The sequence below is a fragment of the Dipodomys merriami genome, unplaced genomic scaffold (genome assembly GCF_024711535.1).
Source record: "Dipodomys merriami isolate MVZ:Mamm:240054 unplaced genomic scaffold, mDipMer1.0.p SCAF_387, whole genome shotgun sequence".
Lineage (NCBI taxonomy): Eukaryota > Metazoa > Chordata > Mammalia > Rodentia > Heteromyidae > Dipodomys > Dipodomys merriami.
The window spans coordinates 79731-101712 of NW_027205459.1; the positions used below are offsets into that span (position 1 = coordinate 79731).

The 21982-nt window shown below is 36.5% G+C and overlaps 1 protein-coding gene across 14 annotated transcripts in view; it reads right to left on the bottom strand.

The window, feature by feature from the left end:
- The window catches only part of LOC138805113 (zinc finger protein 438-like), a 146396-nt gene that overhangs the window by 63203 nt on the left and 61211 nt on the right, over nt 1-21982 (bottom strand). For 8 of the 14 annotated variants that reach the window (XM_069989683.1, XM_069989691.1, XM_069989685.1 and 5 more), the window contains 2 exons: nt 21329-21405; nt 20663-20815 (listed from right to left, as the gene is read on the bottom strand). The gene's annotated coding sequence lies outside the window, so the exon portion shown is untranslated. Of the gene's footprint in view, nt 1-20662; nt 20816-21328; nt 21406-21982 lie in introns of those variants that run through there. The other 6 variants (XM_069989696.1, XM_069989684.1, XM_069989693.1 and 3 more) reach the window with 3 other exon arrangements.

Consider the following 21982-nt stretch of genomic DNA (forward strand, 5'->3'; position numbering starts at 1 on the left):
GAAAATATTAATACATGAAACTTGTAAACAATTTTAATTATATTATAATATAAAATACACACATATACATATAACATAATAAACATATGTAACACACACACACACACACACACACACACATATACACACACACAGTTTTTAACTCAGGGCTTCACGCTTGCTAGAAAAGCATTCTACTTCTGAGCTATGCCTCCAGCCCTTTATTTGCAATGGTTATTTGGATACAGGGTTTTGCTTTTTGGCTAGGCTTGTGTTTGGACCACAGTCCTCTTATTTTATACTTCCAATGTAGCTAAGACAACAGCCATGTGCTACTGTGCCAATTCTTCCCACAGAGAAGAAAATGATGAAATCTCCTGAAATTTTTTGTAAATCTATATGGCTTGGAACTGTGTTCCCCTCTTGTCTCAGTTTCCCACACAGCTGGGATGTCTGGCATGCAGCACCATACCCAGATACTAAGAAGGGGATCTCAAGTATATGCCTGTTCTGGCATTCAACCTCCCAAATAGCTTGGATTAGTACTTGGCTTCAATAAGTAAAAATATAAAGTAAAATGAAAGGGACAAGGACTCGAATACTTGGCAATAAAATGAAGAAGCAGATAAAGTATAACAATATATATGCTGGAAATAAGAACAAAGTTTTTATAGTCTGCTCTCATTTTAACTATATTCTGAGACAGAAAATGCATTAGATATATAATCACTTTGATCTGCAGGTGCATTGAACCTTTAGGCATGGGGCTTATATTACCCAACTGATCCAAGGTCCTTGCTCACTTCCCCAAATTATTATTATTTCTGGCCCACATAGCCATGATCAGGAATTTCAAAGGGAAGATAAAAGCAGGAAGTATTTAAGTTTCACTTCACAAGTCTCTGTTTTCTGCTAAAGACAGGTCTTCATCTAACACTCTTAAGATTTCCTAGTAAAACTTCTTTCCATTGCAATTTGTTGATGTCATATTATACTCCTTCCTCCCTCTCCCCCTGCCCTCTCTCTTGCCTAGAATAACTCTGAACATACTACCTCTAGCCCCAGCCTTCACAGAGCTGGAATTCCAGGTGTGGCAGTAACAGCTGAGTCTACTCTTATCTTTGGCCTTTGCCTCTTGGCTTCTCTTCAATCTCTCCTCTTTTGAAGACTTTTCTTTTTTTGCTTTGCCTTTTAACTTTCTTCTACAATTTCCTTGATTAAATTTTCTCTCTTCTTGAGGGTCTTCTTTTGCAATATTTATTCTAATGCAGGTCTTGTTTTCTCATTGTTCTAAATTCTTTCATTTAGTCAGTGGGGCAGGATAGAGCCGTAGGCTCATTTATAATTTTTTTGATTAGTTCTTTCTACATTTTCTGAAAATAGCAAGTGGCTCTGTTACACAATGGATAGCGCACTGGACTTCTAAGGTGTTATAGCAAGACCACAAGATAGGGCATATTCAGGAAGAAGTAACACATTTAATCCAAATACTTATTCACCCTTCATTAGATGGACTAACACAGAGGAAAAAGAATAAATTTGAGGTCTTTCATTTAATTCAATCTGTGACTCAAAGTTTTTCTACAATTATTTTGTTTCTTTCAGAGGTGCTCTCTTCTAAAGAAGTTGTTGTATTATTCTTTTTCTATCCAAGGGAGGGTAATTAATAAAGTATGCAAGTACCAATCTCTTTTTGCTGTGTAGCTCTATCTGCTCTATGAGTGAGTTCACATTTCTGGGTAATCAAACTGAAGAACTCAATTCATGGCTTGGATTATTCTGGCTGCAATGTTAGCAGCAAAGAACACTGCAGCTCTCTCTCAAATAAACTGTTTTTCTCATCTGCTGCTATCACTACGAGGGTCAAGGATAGCAACAGCAAAGTAGAGCAGAAAAGTTGTTTAGATACCAATCTCTTTACAATGGGGAAAAGAAATAGAATACTCTTCTTCAATGAATTTTAGTGAACATCTTCAACTTTACCATGAACTAACCTTTAGAGATTGCTATGAAAACTTGTAGCTGCATTATGTTTGTTCAGAAAGTTGACCCTGTATGCAAACTACTGTGTTTATCTGATTGATGGTCTCAATCTTCTTGTTCAAATCTTTTCTTTCAAAATTAGACTGCTAGGAAGTTGTGACTTTTTCTAGTTTTTGGACACCTTAAAGACCTGAGAATTTTGTCAGTTCTCTCTTAGGGAATATTATTGGAACACAAAGTTCATTTGCAATAGTTCACTACAAAAACAAGTTTTTATGGTCGCTACAAATCTTTACCTTGCAAAGCTAGGTCTAAAAAGTCTGTCTTCTAAGTGTACGTTCAATAAAGTCTTAAAGAAATATTTTTTAAAAATTCTTTTAAGTACGAAACTCTTTGTTGACATATTGTAAAGACAATTTGGACAGATAAAAAATATTTAAGTTACCCGGTTCTTTACTTTAAAATCTTTTTTAGTGTTTGAATTAGGATTTATGGTAATATAACAGGGTTACAGTAGGGAGAGATAGAAAGAGAAAAAACAAACTGGAGTTAAGGATTCAAAACGGCAGCTGTTATGAGCTAGGTCATGGCAGTAGAGCAACCCCCAACCACTAGACAGTGGTTCTGGGTGGTAAAATGGGTGAGGATCACCCATAACACAGGTAACCTTCAGAACTTCCTTTTGCACACATGCTATTCTTCACATTTTTGCATTGAATGAAATCTGAAGCTAATATAATTTCTCCCTTTATAAATATTGCAACATATCTGCCTAATTCCTCTGGCAAATTCTCTTTGAGGTCCAGCAACTTCATAAAGACAAGGCACCCAACATGCCCTTTCAATATTGAGTGTCAAGTTGTCATTTATTCGAGTTTAATCTCAAAATGTTGGATTTTTTCACTCTTAGTTTTCCATGTGTGTTAATAATTATACATATGATGGAGTTTTCTTACCAATCCATTGTGTCTGGAGCTACATTTGGGTCTGCATGAAGGTGATCTAAGAGATAACGTAGACACAGGTTCTCTACTTTCATTCTTCCTAGTAGTTGGGAATGTTCTGGCAGCTAAGGTATCATGCCAGCCACTTTCCCCATCTCACAATTCTTTTTACCACTTTATATAAGAGACATATACCTCTTGCCATATAAAATCCTCTAAGATGCCAAAATAGGGACAAACTAAAGTAATTTTATCTGTGAATCCCCTTTTAATTAATGTACTAAGAAGGCTTGGCCTTCTTTCACTATCTCATGTATGTTTTATTAAGAAATACAATATTTGGGTCCATATTATTATACTGTAAAGCAGTATAATATTTGGGTCCATATTATTATACTGTAAAATGAAGCAGCAAGTAAAGACATTTACTTCAGAACTTTACTTCTTCATAGCCTTAATATTATTAAAGAAGCATTTCTTTTCTTCATGCTCAAGAAAAGAAACGAAGCAGTGGTACCTTATTGTATCCAGGCAACACAAGACAAGGCTCTGTACCTTATCTATTTATCTATATTAGGATTAGAATTCAGTCATGTGATGGTTGTCATGACGGCATAATATTAACATATTTATTTGAGTTTAAAAATCAATTTGGACTTTCACTGAAAGGAGGATGACTGATTTGAAAGATATATGTAAAAAAATGAAGATTAGCTATGTCAGATTAATTGGCAAGCATTTTCCTTAAACAATGATCTACATTTAATAGCTTCCAGACCTGGATAAAAATATACTTAAGATATATACTCAAAAATTCTCTAAAATCATATATTGGAAAAATGCATGTTAAAATTAATATTCTTATAACTATTTCTTGGTATATCAGATAAGATGCCTTTATGTGAAAGAGAAATAAATTTAACTATCCTTTGATAAATCTTTGCCAAACCGTATTTGATAAACATCCCCAAACTGAGAAAGTAATAGCAATCCTGTTACAAATCAAATGATTTCTTTCACTTTCTACAAGGGACAGAGTTATCAGTTAAATGATCATTAAAATAATTTAATTCATAGACCCCTTTATAATTTTTGGTAAATAACTCAGAAGGCTGAGCAAAGTTAAACAAAGGATGCAGTCACTGCTCTGCCACACTGGTATTTCACAACTCTGAAATGCAGACTTAGCTCTTCTCACCTCACTCTGTTCTAATCCCTACCACTCCCTGTTTCTTCCATATCATCACTTTTCTCTCAAATAACTTTCAATTTTGCTCTCATTTCTTTTGGCATTTTTTTTTTCTTATTCAGTGTCTTCCAATCAGTTCTGTTTTTGATTAAAGTTCTCAATTTCATAATCAAATTTAATTATAATTATTAATGTATAACATTTAAGCAGTTCTCCATTGTATGAAGGCATCCTGTGATCTTTCATGTATCAATGTATTGCCTCAGCACCACATAACGAAAGCCCTGTCCACCCTTTCCCCACTGATCTACAAGACAATTTTTGTTGAGTTTTGTTACAAACCAAGTTTCCACATATAGATGAAGCTTTTTCCGAATTCTTGATCCTTTCCATTGGTCATTTTATATCTTTACACCACGCATTGGCTTCATGGTTTCATATTTAGTTATGATATGAAGGCACAGAACCAGATCCTTGATACACATCAAGAAAACCATCTTGTTTCTGTAGGTCTATATTTATAATTTCTAGATGTCTGTTCTTATGACTTCAAAATTATGGTATCAATTTTCACCAAAGTATTAATAACATGATAAAAACTTCCTCCAAAATCTATTAAAGATTTGATTCTATGTGCAATAACAATGATTATTTTACAACATTAAATCTTTGAATCCGTTAACATAATATATTCTCTACATCCAATTAAATTATATTTAGTGTCTCTGGTTCATAGCTTTCTCAATAAAGTTCTAAATCATTACATTATTCACAGATTATTTATATTGTGTTACTATGTAAATTGTCTTTTAAAATTATACTTTCTGTAAACAACAACCCCTCCCCACAATCTGTGATCTTGCTTTCCATGTATTCAGTTACTTGAGGTCAACTATGGTCCAAATTATTTCACAGGAATTTTCAGAGATAAGGATTTCATAAGCTTTTTTTCTTTGAGTACTTACGTTTATTATTACTATCATTGGCTTACATCAGTTATATAGGGGGAGTTCATTGTTACATCTCTTCACAAGTTTTCATTATATTCCAATCAATGTCACCCTCTTTATCATACTTGTGCCCTTCCCTCTAGAATTAGCATTCTCAAGAAGTTTTCTGGTGTCTTTCTTTCTTTCTTCTTTCTAACTTTCTTTCTTTCTTTCTTTCTTTCTTTCTTTCTTTCTTTCTTTCTTTCTTTCTTTCTTTCTTTCGTTCTCTTTTCTTTCATTTCTTTCTCCCTCCCCCCTCTCTTTTTGTGCTAGTTCTGAGGCTTGAACTCAGGGCCTGAGCACTGTCCTCGAGCTTTATTGCTCAAGACCAGTGCTCTACCATTTGAGCCACACCTCCACTTCTGGTGCTTTGGGGTGGTTCACTAAAGGTAAGAGTCTCGTGGACTTTCCTGTCCAGGCTGGCTTCAAATCATGATACTCAGATCTCAGCCTCCTCAGTAGCAAGGATTCAGGCTTCAGCCACCAGTGCCAAGCCCTTGATCCATTTTAATAATTACAAGTAGTCTATTTTGACAGTACTTAATCTTCTTTATCATGCTGAGAATTCGTAAGTTGTTTTGTTTTGTTTTGTTTTTTGTCAGTTGTAGGGCTTGAACTCTGGGCCTGGGCGCCGTCCCTCAGCTCTTCAGCTCAAGGCTAGCGCTCTACCACTTGAGCCACAGAATCACTTCCGGCTTTTTTTTCTGCTTATATGGTGCTGAGGAATCGAACCTAGGGCCTCATGCATGCAAAGCAAGCACTCTACCACTGAGCTACCTTCCCAGCCCCGAGAATTCATAAGTTTTAAATTGTACACCATGCTCAACAGTATAACAAAATCCCATGTTGTCCTGTGTGTTGTGATGAGCTTGCTAAGGTCTATGAGAAAAAAATCTCCAAAAGACATTCATGCAAATTTTGCTAACACTGCAAAAAATATGTCCATAGTCAAAGAATGATAAATACTTAGTTAAGAAAAGTCATTAGATGTGTGGGCGGAAGTACCAGAAAACATTGGTCTTATATGAAGACAGATATAAGCAAGGATTCCATGAAACCAACTCCATGTCACCAAACAGTGGTATCATGTAGAGTGTTTTATAGACTCAGTTATAGGTTTAGACTTTATCTAGATCTGTCCATAGATAAAGAAGCTACTGTCTCATTTCTAGCAGAATTGAAGTTAATCAAAGAAACAGGAAACTACCAAAGACAAGTCTCAAGTTGTAAAGAAACCAGATTCTTCTGAATGAAGATATTCTACAGAAGCTACATTCATGAAAATGCAAGGAGGCTCTAAGGCATAAAACACAGAGGAGAGATCAGATCTGCTACTGTGTGCAATGCTTCAGGGTAGACAATCAAGTATAGTACATGGAGGAAAGAAACCACAAACTCTCAAAAACAAAAACTGTATATTGGGAGAGACACCAGATCTATGTAATTTTTATTAGTGACTCTATAATTGTGCTATTTTTATCATTAGCTACTATTGTTAATCTCATGCAATACATAATTTTCTAAATGAAACTTATTATAGTAGAAAGAACACGGTAAACACAGGGTTCAGTACTACCTGCAGCTTCAACATTCACTGGAAGTTTGGAACATATCCCCAAGGGATAAGGACTTTTGCTACCGTAGTAATTTCGTCGTGAAGAAAAAAATCTGGCCCGTAACCAAAAGATCAGGGCTAACACCACAAGCAATGAATCATGCTGATGTAATTTACCACCTGATCAGATGTGCTATATAAAAAACACTTGACAAATCCAAATTGAGGCCAATTGTATAAAAGACATGACTTGCACTCTTCAAAAGTGTCATGTTGATGGGCGATGATGACTTATACCTATAATAATCATAGTGACTCAGGAGGCTGAGATCTAAGGACCATGGTTTGAGGCCAGCCTAGGCAGGAAAGTTCGTGAGATTCTTATCTACAATTAACCACCAAAAAGCTGGAAGCAGGTTTGTAGCCCAAGTGGCAGAACACCAGCCTTGAGCAAAAAATGCTCAGGGGCCAGCCCACAGACCCCCAGAGTTCGAGCTCTAGGACTTACTTGCACACACAAGCAAGGAGTGTCATGTCCACAAGGAAAAGAAGAAACCAAGAAACCGAATAAGTTGGAACAGACTAAAGAAATAACTTCTGTGTGGAATTAGCTCTTTGACATAAACAAAAGGACATCATAGAAAAACTAAGAAAATGAGAAAAGGAGGCTATAGTTTAGAAAGCACTATTATATAAATTTTATTTTTTTAGTGTTTTTTTTTTTGCGGGGGGGAGGTCCGGTCATGGGGCCTGAACTCTGAGCCTGGGCGCTGTCCCTCAGCTCTTCAGTGTCACTTCTGGCTTTTTTCTTTTTTTGCTTATGTGGTGCTGAGGAATTGAACCTAAGGCCTCATGCATGCAAGGCAAGCGCTCTACCACTGAGCCACCTTCCCAGCCCTATTTTTTTAGTTTTGATGGCCATGTAGCATGTTAGTTATCATCACAGTCTCTATTTGCTAGGCTACAGAAATGCAACTGACTTTCCTATATTGAATTTATATATAAAAGAACATGTTAAATTTATTTATTAACTAATAATTCAGTTGAATAGTTCTCAAAGTTTTCTACTTAGACAGAGTTATATCCTTTGCCAATAATGACTTTTTTTCTTTCTTTGTATTCCTACACTTTTTCTTTTAGTCTCTTAACTTATTTTGCTGGCCAAAAGTGGTACTATTTAGATATCTTTGTATGCTAAGAGTTGAATTATATATGTTGATGGCCTGAGCTAATTTTAATTTCATTAGACTAGCTCAGAGAAAATAAGATGCCTTTGCTTTGGACATTACTACCATAGAAACAGTAATACTATTTTTAGTTTCAATACTGAAATGAAAGACTATACAATACAAAGAAAGCATGAAAGAATATGTAATAAAAGCGGTGACATTAACCTGACTCAATTTTACTTTCCTCTGTAAAATATAAGAAATGTCACTGGGAAGGGACTGTCCAATCAGACTTTGCATTCCCAATCATTTTCCCACCCCAAGCATTCACCTACAGCAACTTATATGGAAACTTGACAGTAGACATCCTTTTAAAAATGCCAGTGAAAAGACTAGGTACTATCTCATAGGTGGAGGTTTTATAGAAGCAGAGGAGCCATGATCATTGTTTTTGTTTGTTTGTTTGTTTTTCCCACTTGCTGGAAGCATCATAGGCTCTAGTTCCAGAAGGTAACATGCCAATAAAAATGTCTCTAGTACATTGTTACTTTAGCAGTATGAACATCTGGGGCTTTATTACATCTTTCCCTCACACACACACACACACACACACACACACACACACACACACAAAACAGTATCTTCAAGGGAGGTGCTAATCAAAACTTAAGTAAAAATCTAAAATGCAAAGCAACTGTTTATAGCCAGGCCTCAGGAGATGAAGAAAATAAAATTTTAAAACCCTGCAAGATAGCTATGGTATACAGCAAAAAACATACATATTATACAAATATCACTTGCAAAAATAATACAAAAGGGGTACTAAATAGAAAAGGACATCATCTGGCACAATGAAAATATTCCATATCCTATTGTGAGTTATGGGGTCCATGGATATACAAGTGCCCCAAATCACTGAACTGAACACTTTAGTTCATCTTCTGTATTTGTGAGGTTTGCATCTTTGAATTCAGTTAACTTCAGATAAAAACTAGCTGGAAAAATCTGCATCTGGGCTGAACCTATAGGGACAAATTTTCTTCTTATGATTCCCTGAACAATACAGTATTATGATAAGCTACTTACATAGCATTTATATTGTGTTAGACATTCTAGGCAATATAGGATGTGGACACAATAGGGTAATATAGGATGTGGATGTGAATACAATGCTATTTTATATAATACATGATGATTTTTCCTATCTTTTGGAGTACTGGAATCAATTACTGGAATCAATTATCTGTGGAGATCTTCAGACAGTTGTACATGTATTTTTTTAATGTGTCTACCAAGCATATGCCTGCAGAGAAAGAGATAGAAAAAAAGAATATTAGAGTAACAAAGTCCTATTTTGTACTTTTATTAAAATTTATGAGAAAGAAATGTGAATAGATAAGCACTAAAAGTTTGAAAGTAAACAAAGAAAACAGATTTGAGAAATCTGGGGAACTCCCCAGATTATAAACACTGACTGCTTCTGAATTTCCCATAGGAAAGAAGAATGGAAAAGACTTTGAACGCAACAGGCTGTTACATTTCCTCAGGTAAAAGGAGACAGTCTTCCTGCAGATCAGACTAAGCATGTCAACTTTAGATAAAACCTCTTTCAAGATGGTTGTAGCAGCACATGTAATAAGAGAGGGGTAAGAAGGATGGAGGTCTGGAATTCTTGATGCTTATGGCTTATGAGGATGCTTATTGGCTAGTATGACTATATAATTCGTACTCAAACTGTGGCAGTTTTCAGAGTGAAAAGGGGCATTATTACTTTATATGGCAAGAAAAGAGATGTAAATTAAGACTGTCCCTTCCAACCAAGGAAATGTAGTCACTCTATTACTAGCACTTGGATTTACTCCAAGAAGTTAGATCAAAAGCCAGCTAAGTTTTATGGGAAGAGTATTTATACAAGCCCCACCAGGGCTGTCACCTTGGCTTTGACTTTGACCCTTAAAACAATGTTCAAGGCCTTCCAAGTACATGAACAGAAAGTAGGAAATAAAGGCTACTGCCTCCACAAAGGGCAGATTCTCCAGTGTCTGAGCAAGGAAGATTCTTCTTCCAGAGGAAGAAATCAGGTCTTAGAGAACAATAAACAATAGTTCCCCCTAGAGAGCAGAATCAGTGTCTAATCAAGAGACGCCTTCTTCTCTAGCCAAAGGTTCTTCAAAATGTTTCCTGCCATTCATGCTTTTTATCACTGTGCATATTCCTAATCCTAGAAGTTTGCTTAGCTTTAGAAAATTAAACAACAACTTGTAATTTGCTAACTGGACCTAATACAATAAATTATGAACATTGCACATACAGTGATGGTGTTGAAAAGAAACTTGAAAACCCTCTTATGAAGATTATTAAACTGATGGCTAAGAGGCCCTGATTCTCACATGACCTGGACAATTAGCTGCATGACCCTGGATAAATCAAGACTTCCCAGGACTTCAGTTCCTTCATTTATACAATGAATAAAAGGGATGACTTCCAGCTCTATAATTCTAATTTAAAATTCTTGACTTCACTGAGCCAAAAGAAAACTACAAAAAATCCTCTATAAAATGTCACTGCCTGAAGAGTCACAATAGACTAGTGGGTCTGGTTTTCCAGCAGAAGCAAAGTCAGCACAACTTTAAGAAGTTATATTGGCAGGAAAAATTCTGGCCCTATTTCTTTTTTAATTTTTCTGTATTACTTTGGCCTCATTCAGATATACTAAGGAATAATATATCATTTTTAAGTAGGGAAAGACATTTGCCTTCTGTTTCATTAAGCTTTAGACACGAATCCAAAAAGAAAGGAAGAAACTCCATCCCAACTCAAAATACTTTTTATAATATTTACAGACTAAATTTTAGAATGTTTAAAAAAAACCCCAATTGCAATTTGGAGAAGATTTCTAATCTAAAAATACCATAATAGCCTATTTTATTAGCTACTAGTCAAGAATAATATTCATCAAGTCCTAAAACAGTACTTTTTAGGCAATTAAAATCTGAAAAACATGTCCACTAAATTTCAACTTCTGGTACTTCCAATATTTAGAAGTAAACAACAGGAGAATTCTGTCTTCCTCATTGATATACTGATTCTTTGTTACTGAAAATTATCCAGGCCTATATATGCATAAAAATAAGAGAAACATTTTAAACTTTATTTTATCTATTTATTTACTTATTTTGCAGTTCCGGGATCTAGTCCAGGGCCCTGAGCATACTAGGCAAGAGCTCTACCACTGAGCAACACCCCTAGACCCAAAGCCAAAAGCCAACCATTTTAAGAGAAATGACTCAAACACTGTCCATTCAAATTTCTATTGTTGAGATAAAGAAAATATGGCAAATACTTTGCAAATCCTGGTATCACATTGTGATATTTCCACTGAGAACAGATGTTGAGAAGTCTCTCATTTATTCTTATTCACAATATTCTGTGTATGACATTTACGTTTACTGGAGCTCTACCAAGAAGACATTCACTTAACCAACCTCTCTGTTCCACTTATCTCCGCGTCCTTGTATAGTCTCTGTAGTTCAGATTTATCCAAAGAAGAAATCTCCCAACCCTGTGGTTCGGAGAAGACAGTTGTTTGGCTTGGGTAAAGTGAGGGCCTGGGAGTCCACTGGGTCCTCCAACAGTCACATGATTTTAGCAATTGCCTTATGATCCTATCTTCTAAAAACACAGTCTGTGTCTCTACAATGTTGAAGTTTTTCTCTGTTCAACTAAATTGTGGTGTCATATATTTTCTGTCTTCAAATATTAGGGACCGAAACTACTAATATCACCTACTTCTTTTGTTTCCATTACCTTTGCTTTATAATATTTCTTTCTTTTTTTTTGGGGGGGGGGAGGGTCCAGTCGTGGAGCCTGCCACTTGAGCCACAGCGCCACTTCCGGATTTTTTCTTTTTGCTTATGTGGTGCTGAGGAATCGAACCCAGGGCCTCAGGCATGCAAGGCAAGCGCTCTACCACTGAGCCACCTTCCCAGCCCTATAATATTTCTTTAATAGAAGGCAGAAATGGCTTAATTTCCCACTTGACACCAAAAGTCTGAATTATTTCATACACCTTTTTAAAAAAATTGTGGTACCAGATCTTAAACTCAAGGCCTCAAGATCTTCATTTATCCTACTACTTGAACCAAACCTCCATTCCAGAATTTTGCTGGTTAAATTGGAAATGGGAGTGTCACAGACTTTTCTCCCTGAACTAGCTTTGAACTGTGATCCTCCAGGTTTCAGCCTTTCAAGTAACAAAGATTACAGAGACATGGACATCCTCACTCATACCATTTTTAATGACTTTGAAGTCATGACAGTTTGGGAATGCAAAGAACACATTCTGTTTGCTTTGGAGGAAGACTTCAACTCCATGAGATCCCAGTGGAGCTCACAGTCACTGGTCAGCTTCTGTCTACCAGAGCCCTGGAAAACAGCCTAAGCTGGCCCACTAGTGTACAGCATTCCCAGGCCACACAGATTGTTTAAGGAGCTATACTAAAAAGAGTCAATAGAGATAATGTGTATCTTCTGTAGGAATACAGCTGGATTCTCCTTGGGCGGTGATTACTAGACTAGAAGAACAATAATCTCAAGTCATTATAGCCATCTTTCTAACCACATTCTTATTTGAAGAATGAAATAAAGGAACCCATAAAGCTAAAAGAGATTCCAGATGAGATCATTGGAGTTCCTGGCCAAAACCATGCCTGAAGCCAGATGCACCTCTGGACACCATAGTTACATAAACAATTAAGTTCCCTTATTTTCATAAGCTGTTTTAAACTGGCTTTCTTTCGCTTATTAAACGTAATCATACCTACATATTCTGATTATTAATTCTTAGACTACAAAAGTTTCTCTGTCCAAAATTAAGTTATCTAACTTCTTTGATTCAAATAAAATTACAATTCAGAAATAATATGGAAATAATACACACACACACATGCTGCTTCTATCACTCAGGTAAGATACTCTTACTTGATATACTTTGATGTTTTCAGATAGCAGCCCCTTTGTGAATGAAATGTAGGGTTGAATACAACCCCAACAGTCACTTATCCACAAAGCAATATTCTTCCTGGTATTTCTGTTTTTTTTTTTTTTACCATTTATATAATTTTATTTTACTACAATTTAGTATAGTAATTGTACAAATTAATTGGTTTATAATAATATTTTTATATATGAAAGTAAAGCACTTGGATTATATTTAACCTTCACTCCATTTCTTGATGTTTCTCTGAAATTTCTCTATTGTTTTTTTTAATAAAACTCAAGTTGCATGATTGTCATACATAAAGTCTATGTGAAAAAGTGAAATAATATGCATCAAAACAGAAATAGAATTTAAATTTGGGACCGTCTCAAACTCTGACACTGCAATGAGGACCAGAGTAACTTCAATGTAAAGACTGTGGGAAGGAAGTAGAGGGTAATGATGAGCTTGCAAGGAGACAGATAGGAATGATTAAATGTCTGCCTTCCTTAGCTTCCTCATTGTTATTTATATAGCCTTGTATTCACCAACTCCATAGTCAATGTCTGTGCTTCTGGGTTTGAAGTTCTTTCCTTCCCAAAGATCTGCATTCAGTCAACTTCAAGTAAACATAGGGACCACGTGTAGCTAATCTAAAAGAGCGAGCAGGCTAAATGTTTTTGATGCATTAAAATTACTTGCATTAGATACAAATCTGATTAAAATTTCATTCCCTTTAGGGGGTAATTTCAAGTTTTTTCCAAATCCCATTCATCATTTCTACCTATCCTTAGTTTATGAGTTATTTCATCATGTTATCCTAAATCATGATTTTTGCCACAGATACTCCATGTACACATTTAACTTTTTTTTTTTTCCTTTTTTTTCCAGGGCCGAGGACCGAACCCAGGCCTTTGCGTGCGCCAGGCGGGCGCCCTTCCGCTGAGCTAAACCCCAGCCCCAAACACATTTAACTTATATAAGAATAAGAACTAATAATAATGACAAAAGCCTAGTTTGTTTAGCATACAGTACGTTCCAGGCACTTTTCTAAGTGCTTCATATATATTAGCTCACTTTATCCTCAAAGTAAACGTGTAAGATAAGTCCCTTTCCCCCAAATTTATAATTCAGGACATTGAGAAATCAGCTTATCTAAAATTACATAGTAAATAAATTACAACTTTGAATGCAGGTACTACTTGAAAGACTACTGATCTTGAACCACTACTCTGCATTCCACAGAGAAATATGCTGTCTGAAATGGGCTGAATTCTGTCCCCCTAAATGACAGGTTTAAGTCTGGTCCCTAGACATATGAATAGGAGTACCTTATTTGAAAATAGTCTTTGTAAAACAAATCAGATTAAGATGAAGTCAACCAGATTAGAGTATATCCTAATCCAATAAGACTGGTTCTTTATAAGAGGAAAATCTGGATGTGGAGAGACACAGAGGAAATACAAACATAGGAAGACAGAATCAGAGACTGGATTTATGCTGCCAGATGGCAAGGAATGCATGGCCTTCCAAAAATTAAAACAGGGGAGAAGGATTTTCCCCCTGTGGAGAGGCAGCATGGGCCTGTCCACACCTAATTTCAGACTTTTAAGTCTGAGAACTATAAGGGAAAAAAATATCTACTGTCGAAAATCACTTGATTTGTGGTACTGTTTTAGGGCAACTCTTGGGAATTAGTACCATCTATCATTTATACTAAAATATGCCATCAATCAAACTGGTGTGTGTGCGTGTGTGTGTGTGTGTGTGTGTGTGTGCGTGCACGCGCATGTGCACGTGTGTGTGAGCATGCACTCATATTCACACACACACACACACACACACACGTGCGCACACGCGCGTGTACATGTGCCTAACCTGAGCTTAAGCTGGGGCCTGGGTGCTATCACTGAGCTTTCTTGCTTAAGGCTAGCACTCTATCACTCGAGCCACAAATCTACTTTCTGGCTTTTTGCTAATTACCTGGAGATAAAAGTCTCATGGACTTTCCTGTCCAGGCTGGCTTTAAACCCCGATTCTCAGATCTCAGTTTCCACAGTAGTTATGTTTACAGACCTGAGCCATCAGTGCCTAGAAATGTAATTAAAATTTAACTTTACTCTTAATCCTACCTAAAGAAAACAACAGCGGAGGGCTGGGAAGGTAACTTAGTGGTAGAGTGTTTGCCTTGAAAGCATGAAGCCCTGGATTTGATTCCTCAGCACCACTTAAGCAGAAAAAGCCGAAAGTGGTGCTATGGCTCAAGTGGTAGAGCACTAGCCTTGAGCTGAAGAGCTGAGGGACAGCGCCCAGGCCCAGAGTTCAGGCCCCATGACCGACAAAAAAAAAAAAAAAAAAAAAGAAAAGAAAAAAAGAAAAAAAGAAGGGGCTATGATAATCAAAAGGCACAGACATCCTTCTAATAAAGGCTATTTCTACTCAGCCCATGGAAGGATGGAACCAAAGTTGCCAAATCTTCCTGTTTTCCTGAGAATGTACCAATCTAGATTGGTACACTGAATTAATTAATAGCAAATTAGCTACTAGTTAATACTACACTACTTTATAACTAACTGATGTTTTCAAAATAAAACAAAAGGGTAGGTCAAAGATAACATTTATGGACCAACTTTGGCCATCTCTGCTTTATGTGTTTATTTTCTATGTCTGTGTCTCTTTATACTTCACATGACCTGGTCCTAACTGGGGTCATCTATCTACCAGATCTAGGAAGCAGTCACAACCATGGCTCTGTGGGTCATGGTGAAGTCATAACTCAAGACTAGAGAACCCTCTTTGGGATGCTGTGTGTGGCATATGGCTAGGAGTCACATATACCCAAAACAGAGGGCACATTTATCTGGATCCACATCTGAGGTCTAATTAATGCTACGTCTCTATTTTTCCAGCAAGTATCTTTTAGGTAGTGGCTTGTAATTTTTAACAGGTTAGTGATTTTGCATAAGTCTTACTACCATGGCATTCATAATACTCTCCTCATTGTTTAATGAACTCCCAAAATTTCTTATTTCTTATATGTACCCTGGGGAGGGGAGCACAAGTGGCTTCCAATAACCTATGATTATCTTTCAGTATGTTATAACTCACAGCCTAGGAAAGCATGAGTTCAAAGTTGTCCAGAAACCTGAAAACATTTTTGAAAAGCAACTTTGTGAAAACAGTCTTACAAATGAGACTTTATCCTTCAGGTTTGTTCTAAAACTTCCAAAATGTGGGGGGAAAACACTGTTCTGAGAACATTAACATCGACTTTAGTCCAATAAGTCACATTGCCACGAGGATTGCATTACAATCCCCACTGGCAAGATGCATCTTCCAGAGTTCAGACCTATTTAGTATGGCAAAGAATCTAATGATTGCTTCTGGTAAGGGAAAGGAGGTATTTGGTATGTGGCCAGGACACTGTGCTATGCCAAAATATTAAATGCACACTGATGCACTTTGGCACACCACAGTGTTTGGGATTTGCAAAACTGACCAACATTCTTTTTGGAAAGTTTGTAGAAATGCTAAGAAGTGAAATACCACAAAACCTCTCCAAGTCATTTCATTTGTTTGTGCTCTCTCTCTCTCTCTCTCTCTCTCTCTCTCTCTCTCTCTCTCTCTCTCTCTCTCTCTCTCTCTCTCTCTCTCTCTCTCTCTCTCTCTCTCTTTCTGAATTAAGTATCTCCTAAACTTCCACTGAATTATACTGAATCTTTCACTAGCTCATTTTCACACAAGCCATTTATTGACCTTTTGGTGAAGAAAACTTTTAATACCTTTATTCTAGACCAGGAAACTGACACTCAGAGGATGAAATAATCTGCTAAGTGACAGAGGTAAAGCTTGAACTCAAACTTCCTCAGTTTGTTTCCCACCAAGTGAAATCATGCAGACATACAATAGCAGGCTGTTTAGACAGACTTGAAACCACAACCCATTTATGCTGTTTACATTGCTTACCTCATGTTTGGTCTCAGGTAAGTGTTCCAAACCTCTCAAAATCCCAATATACTCATTCACAAAATAGAGTTAGAATGGCAATGGATACAGAAGTGGGAACGCGAAAGGAGTTCCCTACTCTTTCCTTCTACCTGGTCCTTTAATTCTAAACAAACCATTCACGATGTACATAAACATTTAATACCCAACTTAAATACCCCCAAAAGTTATTTCATTACTGATGAAATGATAAAAAAAATTCAGTGTCATAGGCAAAAGTGATTATAGTACAAATTGTTCTCAAGTGTGTACTATTAAATAGCTAAAAAAAGAAGATTGTTTATTCCTGATACAAGTGCTCTTGCTCAGCTTTTTCATTCACAATTGGTGTTCTACCACTTGAGACATGGCTTTAGTTCAGTTTTTTTTTCCTGTTTAATTAGAAACAGAGTTTCTCAAACTCTTCTGGCTGGATCCTTGATCCGCAGAACTCCTAAGTAGCTAGATTACGGTGTGTGATGCTCAGGCTCAGCTACAAATAATTATTCTTTAAAAATTCACTGATTTTCAGCCTTAAAATGAGATGGGTTACATCAAAACTTCAGGCTTTGAACTTATTCTCTGGTATCTAATGAATATATTTGTCTCCAAAGATAAATAATTTAAATCACATGAAAGAGCTACGGATTATTTCTTCAACATGTGGCATTGTTTTGGGACTCCTGAGTAAGGTACTAAAGTAGCTATCATGTCCCACTTTGTTCCTAGGAACAAAAGACAGGCAGGATTAGCACCACAAGAGAACTGGAACCTGGTTCCTGAAAGACCCTGCTGTGCTGCTTGGATGAGAACAAATCTAAGGCACTTATGGATGGAGACCAGTAGACCTGGAGACTGAATGGAAGGTAAGAGGCTGCCCTGATCACAGAATTGGGGCAGGGAGATGGAGAAGTACAATGTATGGAGAGAAGCTATATTTAAAAGGAATGCATAGTCTGCCACCAGGAAATTAAGCAATTATCAAGTATGATGCAAAATTATTACAATGTACCATTTGGTTTATAACATTTTCTCAAGTTTCAACTTAATGCTAGAGAAGTGTGTGCCAACCTTATACCTGAGTGGCTCTTGGCAAGATCCTGCAGGACTGGGATTGTGTTATGCATATGTGAGAGATTATTAAATGCTTTACAATCATGTCAAAGGTCATATTCCTCATACACATAACTTCACTTGCTATTAGGAGTTAGACATGTACATGAATAGACAATGGTCTCCTTCCATTAAATGCAAACAGGATGAAATTACTGTTTAAGTTGCCAGGTCATAAGAGAAAAGAGATCAAAGTAATGAGGGTGAAGTTGTATAATCAGTTTCTAAAAGAAATTATGCTGAGGTCAAGACTGACATCATCAGCTCCCACACATTTAAGTGCACTTAAAAACGTAAGTCTCCTTTTTTTTTTTTTTAACACTAATACTGCTCTGATATTCAAGTAGTTTCTTATTTCTTCTCCATTTATATGTAGTTAAAGCATTGTGTCAGTCAACTAACAAACCTCCAGAGGCTCCCAACTGCTCAAGGACAGAAATCCAACTCCTCAGGAGGTCACTCAGCTTTCCTAAATTTGGCCCATTCTTCTAAGCTAGGAGTTTTCAACATTGGCTGAATATCAGAACCTGTGTGGGAGCTCTACAAAATAAATAGGCGCATGCTCCATGCCACACAAGTTCTACATAGTAGTTCTGGGGTAAGATCCAGGGACTTGTAGCTTTCAACTATCTGAATGACTCTTACAGCCCTGCCAGGGTTGTGCCACAGATCTAATTTTCCCACCCATTACTTTGCTCAACATGAAGTAACTCTTCTGTTCCAGCCAATAAGAGTATTTGTCTGTTTGTGTTCTCCAGGCCTCCATTCATGCCAGTAATCCAACCTGGAACTGTCATTACTCTCCAGCTCTTTATTTACAACTTCACCACTGTTCACAATGAAGTGGGATGCCCCCACTATCTTTGGATCCAATGTAATTATGATAATATTGATGGTGATACATTGCCATTGTGCTAATCCTGAACTGCCATAAAATATTTTATGGTAATTAATGACATTGTTTCCACTGTGAATTTTTTTTAATAGTTTGCTTCCTGTATTTCAGGCTTGTGAGGGAAGTAAACTTTTTGTAAGATCTTTTGTTCCCATTCCCTAGCCTCTAGCACTAACAGACAACAGTATTAAAAGCAAAGATATCCATGTGCTTGATAACTATGATGACTGAATAAATTAAATATCTGAAATTTAAGAAGTGTTTTTTTCTTACAGCCTGACAACCCAAACTGTCAGCTTTGAGTGCTGTTTATGCACACACTGACATGTTTTTCCCTAGACACATCATTATACCTGTGTGGAAATGATAATCACTTATTCACAAAAACTGATGTGATGTCAAATAAAGGGAAGATACCTATAAATATGTTTTTTCTATAGTTAGAACTATTTTCTACGATTGCATATTTTCCATGTATCCACATGCTGCTATTTGTGGAAGTGAAGAAAGGAGGAAATAGTAAACCAGTTCCTACTTTGTCAACATCTGGCTTACAAAAAAACCACTGCCCTCTTTAACGTGAAAAGGATGTCTAAAATCTCATCCTTGTCCACTGAGAGAAGAACTAGAGAGACAGTGTTTGTTTTCCCTTAATTTAGATGACATGAGAGAATCAGTAACCTATAGGTATTGTGATCCAAGTACTGAAAGTTACAAAGCTACTGGTAGGAGAATAGCCAATATGAGTCACCACTAGAGCTACAGCTAAGCACAGAAAGTTGCTGTCGCATATCTAGAACATGAGAGATATTCTTCCATGTGCAAAACTGTAATTTCTCCACAAAACAGGGTTGTACATGGTGGCTGTCTGTGGTTAAAATAGCACTGATACTTGTGAGTTAAATAGTCTTGGGAAGGAGGACAAAGAATCCAAATACTATTTATAACCTTGTTTTTGTGGAAAAATGCTTTCTGCATTCCAAACAATAGAACTAGACATTAATTTCTGAGATACAGATTGTTTCTAGGCTGGGGAGTAACTGCATCTTGTTAAGGACACCAGGGTTGGTATTTTCCTTGGATAAGAAAGAACAGTTACCATGAATATAAGCTGTATGTGACTATGAGGATGAAAGATAGAGGAGAGGGTGGGAGAAAAAGCCAAATACATTCTTAATTACAATTATTTACTGAGCACTATTAAAAAAGCTGTAGTGAGTGTTGTGGGGAAAAATTTAGTCAGACAAGACCTTTGGATTTATATCCTTACAACCTAGGCTGGCCATGATAGACACAAACACAAATGATAAGGTTGCATGAAAACAGTGCCATTACAGAGACTAACAAATTTTTTAGATGCAGTCACCACAAAGAATAGAAAGAGCTACTGCTTCCAGCTGGTGTAATCAGGGAAAGTTTCATGCAGAGGATTACAAGGTGTTTCAAGGCACAGAGAAAACAGAAAAGGAGGGGATACAAGGAGTACAAACAGCAAAACAGCAGAAGACAGATGCATGGAAGATAATGCAAATTCAGGGAGAGTCCAGCTGTCACAAGGTGGGGATGTTTGGGGAGTATGATGAGGATTTGAATGCCAGTAAAAGGAACATGGATTCCATCCAGCAGAGACCAGAAACCCTGAGGTTTTAAAATTACCAAAGTGGTTCTATGCGAAGATTTATGTGGCAGCAGATTAGATGGAGAAGACAGAATGAATGTAGAATACCCAGTAACAACTGAGGTTACTTATGATGACTTTTCAAAGCCAAGGTTTTTTTTTTTTTTTGAACCGTTAGCAAATATTTAAAGCTTGTCTTAATTAATAAATTATTCTCTTTAATATGAACATATAAATAATTTAGAAACACTATATGAAAACAAAACCTGACTGGTTGTGGTAGTTCACCGTGTGATAATAGCCATGTAATTTTTAGGTAGAGAGCTGAAGGATTGTGGTTCAAGGCCAAGTAGACAAAAAGTCAGGAGACTCCATCTCAACCAACAGTAGAGTGTGGTGGCACACATCCGTCAGCCCATCTACATGGGAGGCATAAATAGGAGGATTACATGTCAGGATGGCCAGGTAAAAAATGTGAGACATTGTGCTCCCCCAAAATAATTAAAGCAGAACAATACACAAAAAATGAAACAAAAACGCCAAAGGGCTAGAGGAAATGACTCAAGTGCTAGAACATCTAGATAGCAAGACCTTGAGTTGAATCCCAGTACAGAAAAAAGAAAACTTTAAAAAATTGAAAAATAAAATATTAGCTAGAAAGGAAAAAAAATTGAAAGCACATAATTAAGACTTCATAATTAGACTTATTTCAAATAGAAGGATGATTCTGAGGTATTAGTCTCAACTTTAAAATACAACCATGAGTTTAAATGCTACATCTTATTAAGCATATGGAATTTAACAAATTATTTTCCACCATTTTCTGAGACCAATGATTCCATATTCAAGATGATTTTGAGATAGTCCAAGAAATCTGACATCAACGTTGAGTTAGCTGATGCTAATGCAGATAGATGTGAACACAGACTTACTTGAGATGATCTGTGCTAGCAAATGTTTTCTAACTTCAAAACTTCCACATGGGATGACACATGGCATTCATCTTTATCTGAAAGCAAATGGAAAGGAAGTAATGAAATTAAAAGAATTGATATGTAGCTTAGAGAAACCAATTAGATGATTACACTTGAAAGACCATAAAAGAGTTATATGAAGTACTGTAAAATTGACATTACTTATACTATGTATAATTTAAGAACCTAAAATAAAAATCTCAAGTCGCACTCAAAGACTTCTAAAATAGAAGATACAATATTTCCTCTCATATATTTAATGTCAATCTCCTAAAAATTTTGGGAAATACATTATTTGATGTTTAAACTTGGCTTAAATGATTTAAAATTCAGCCAACACTTGCATCTTAATCACTATTCCAATGAGTAAGGAGGTAAGAAGTTGAGTAGGAAACAGTTCTTGTTCTCAAGGCACCCAATCTCCAAAAAATACAAATGTGAATAAGCCCTTATTTAAGGCAGATATAACAAGTGTTATCAGTGACACAGGGGTCAATGGTATTTGGGAGAAAATTAATTAGTACAGGGAATGTGTGGGAGAAGGCTTGGTATACTAAATGTAGAGAAGGAGAAGAGGGTCTTGACAGTGGAGTTTTAGGATGAAATCATATT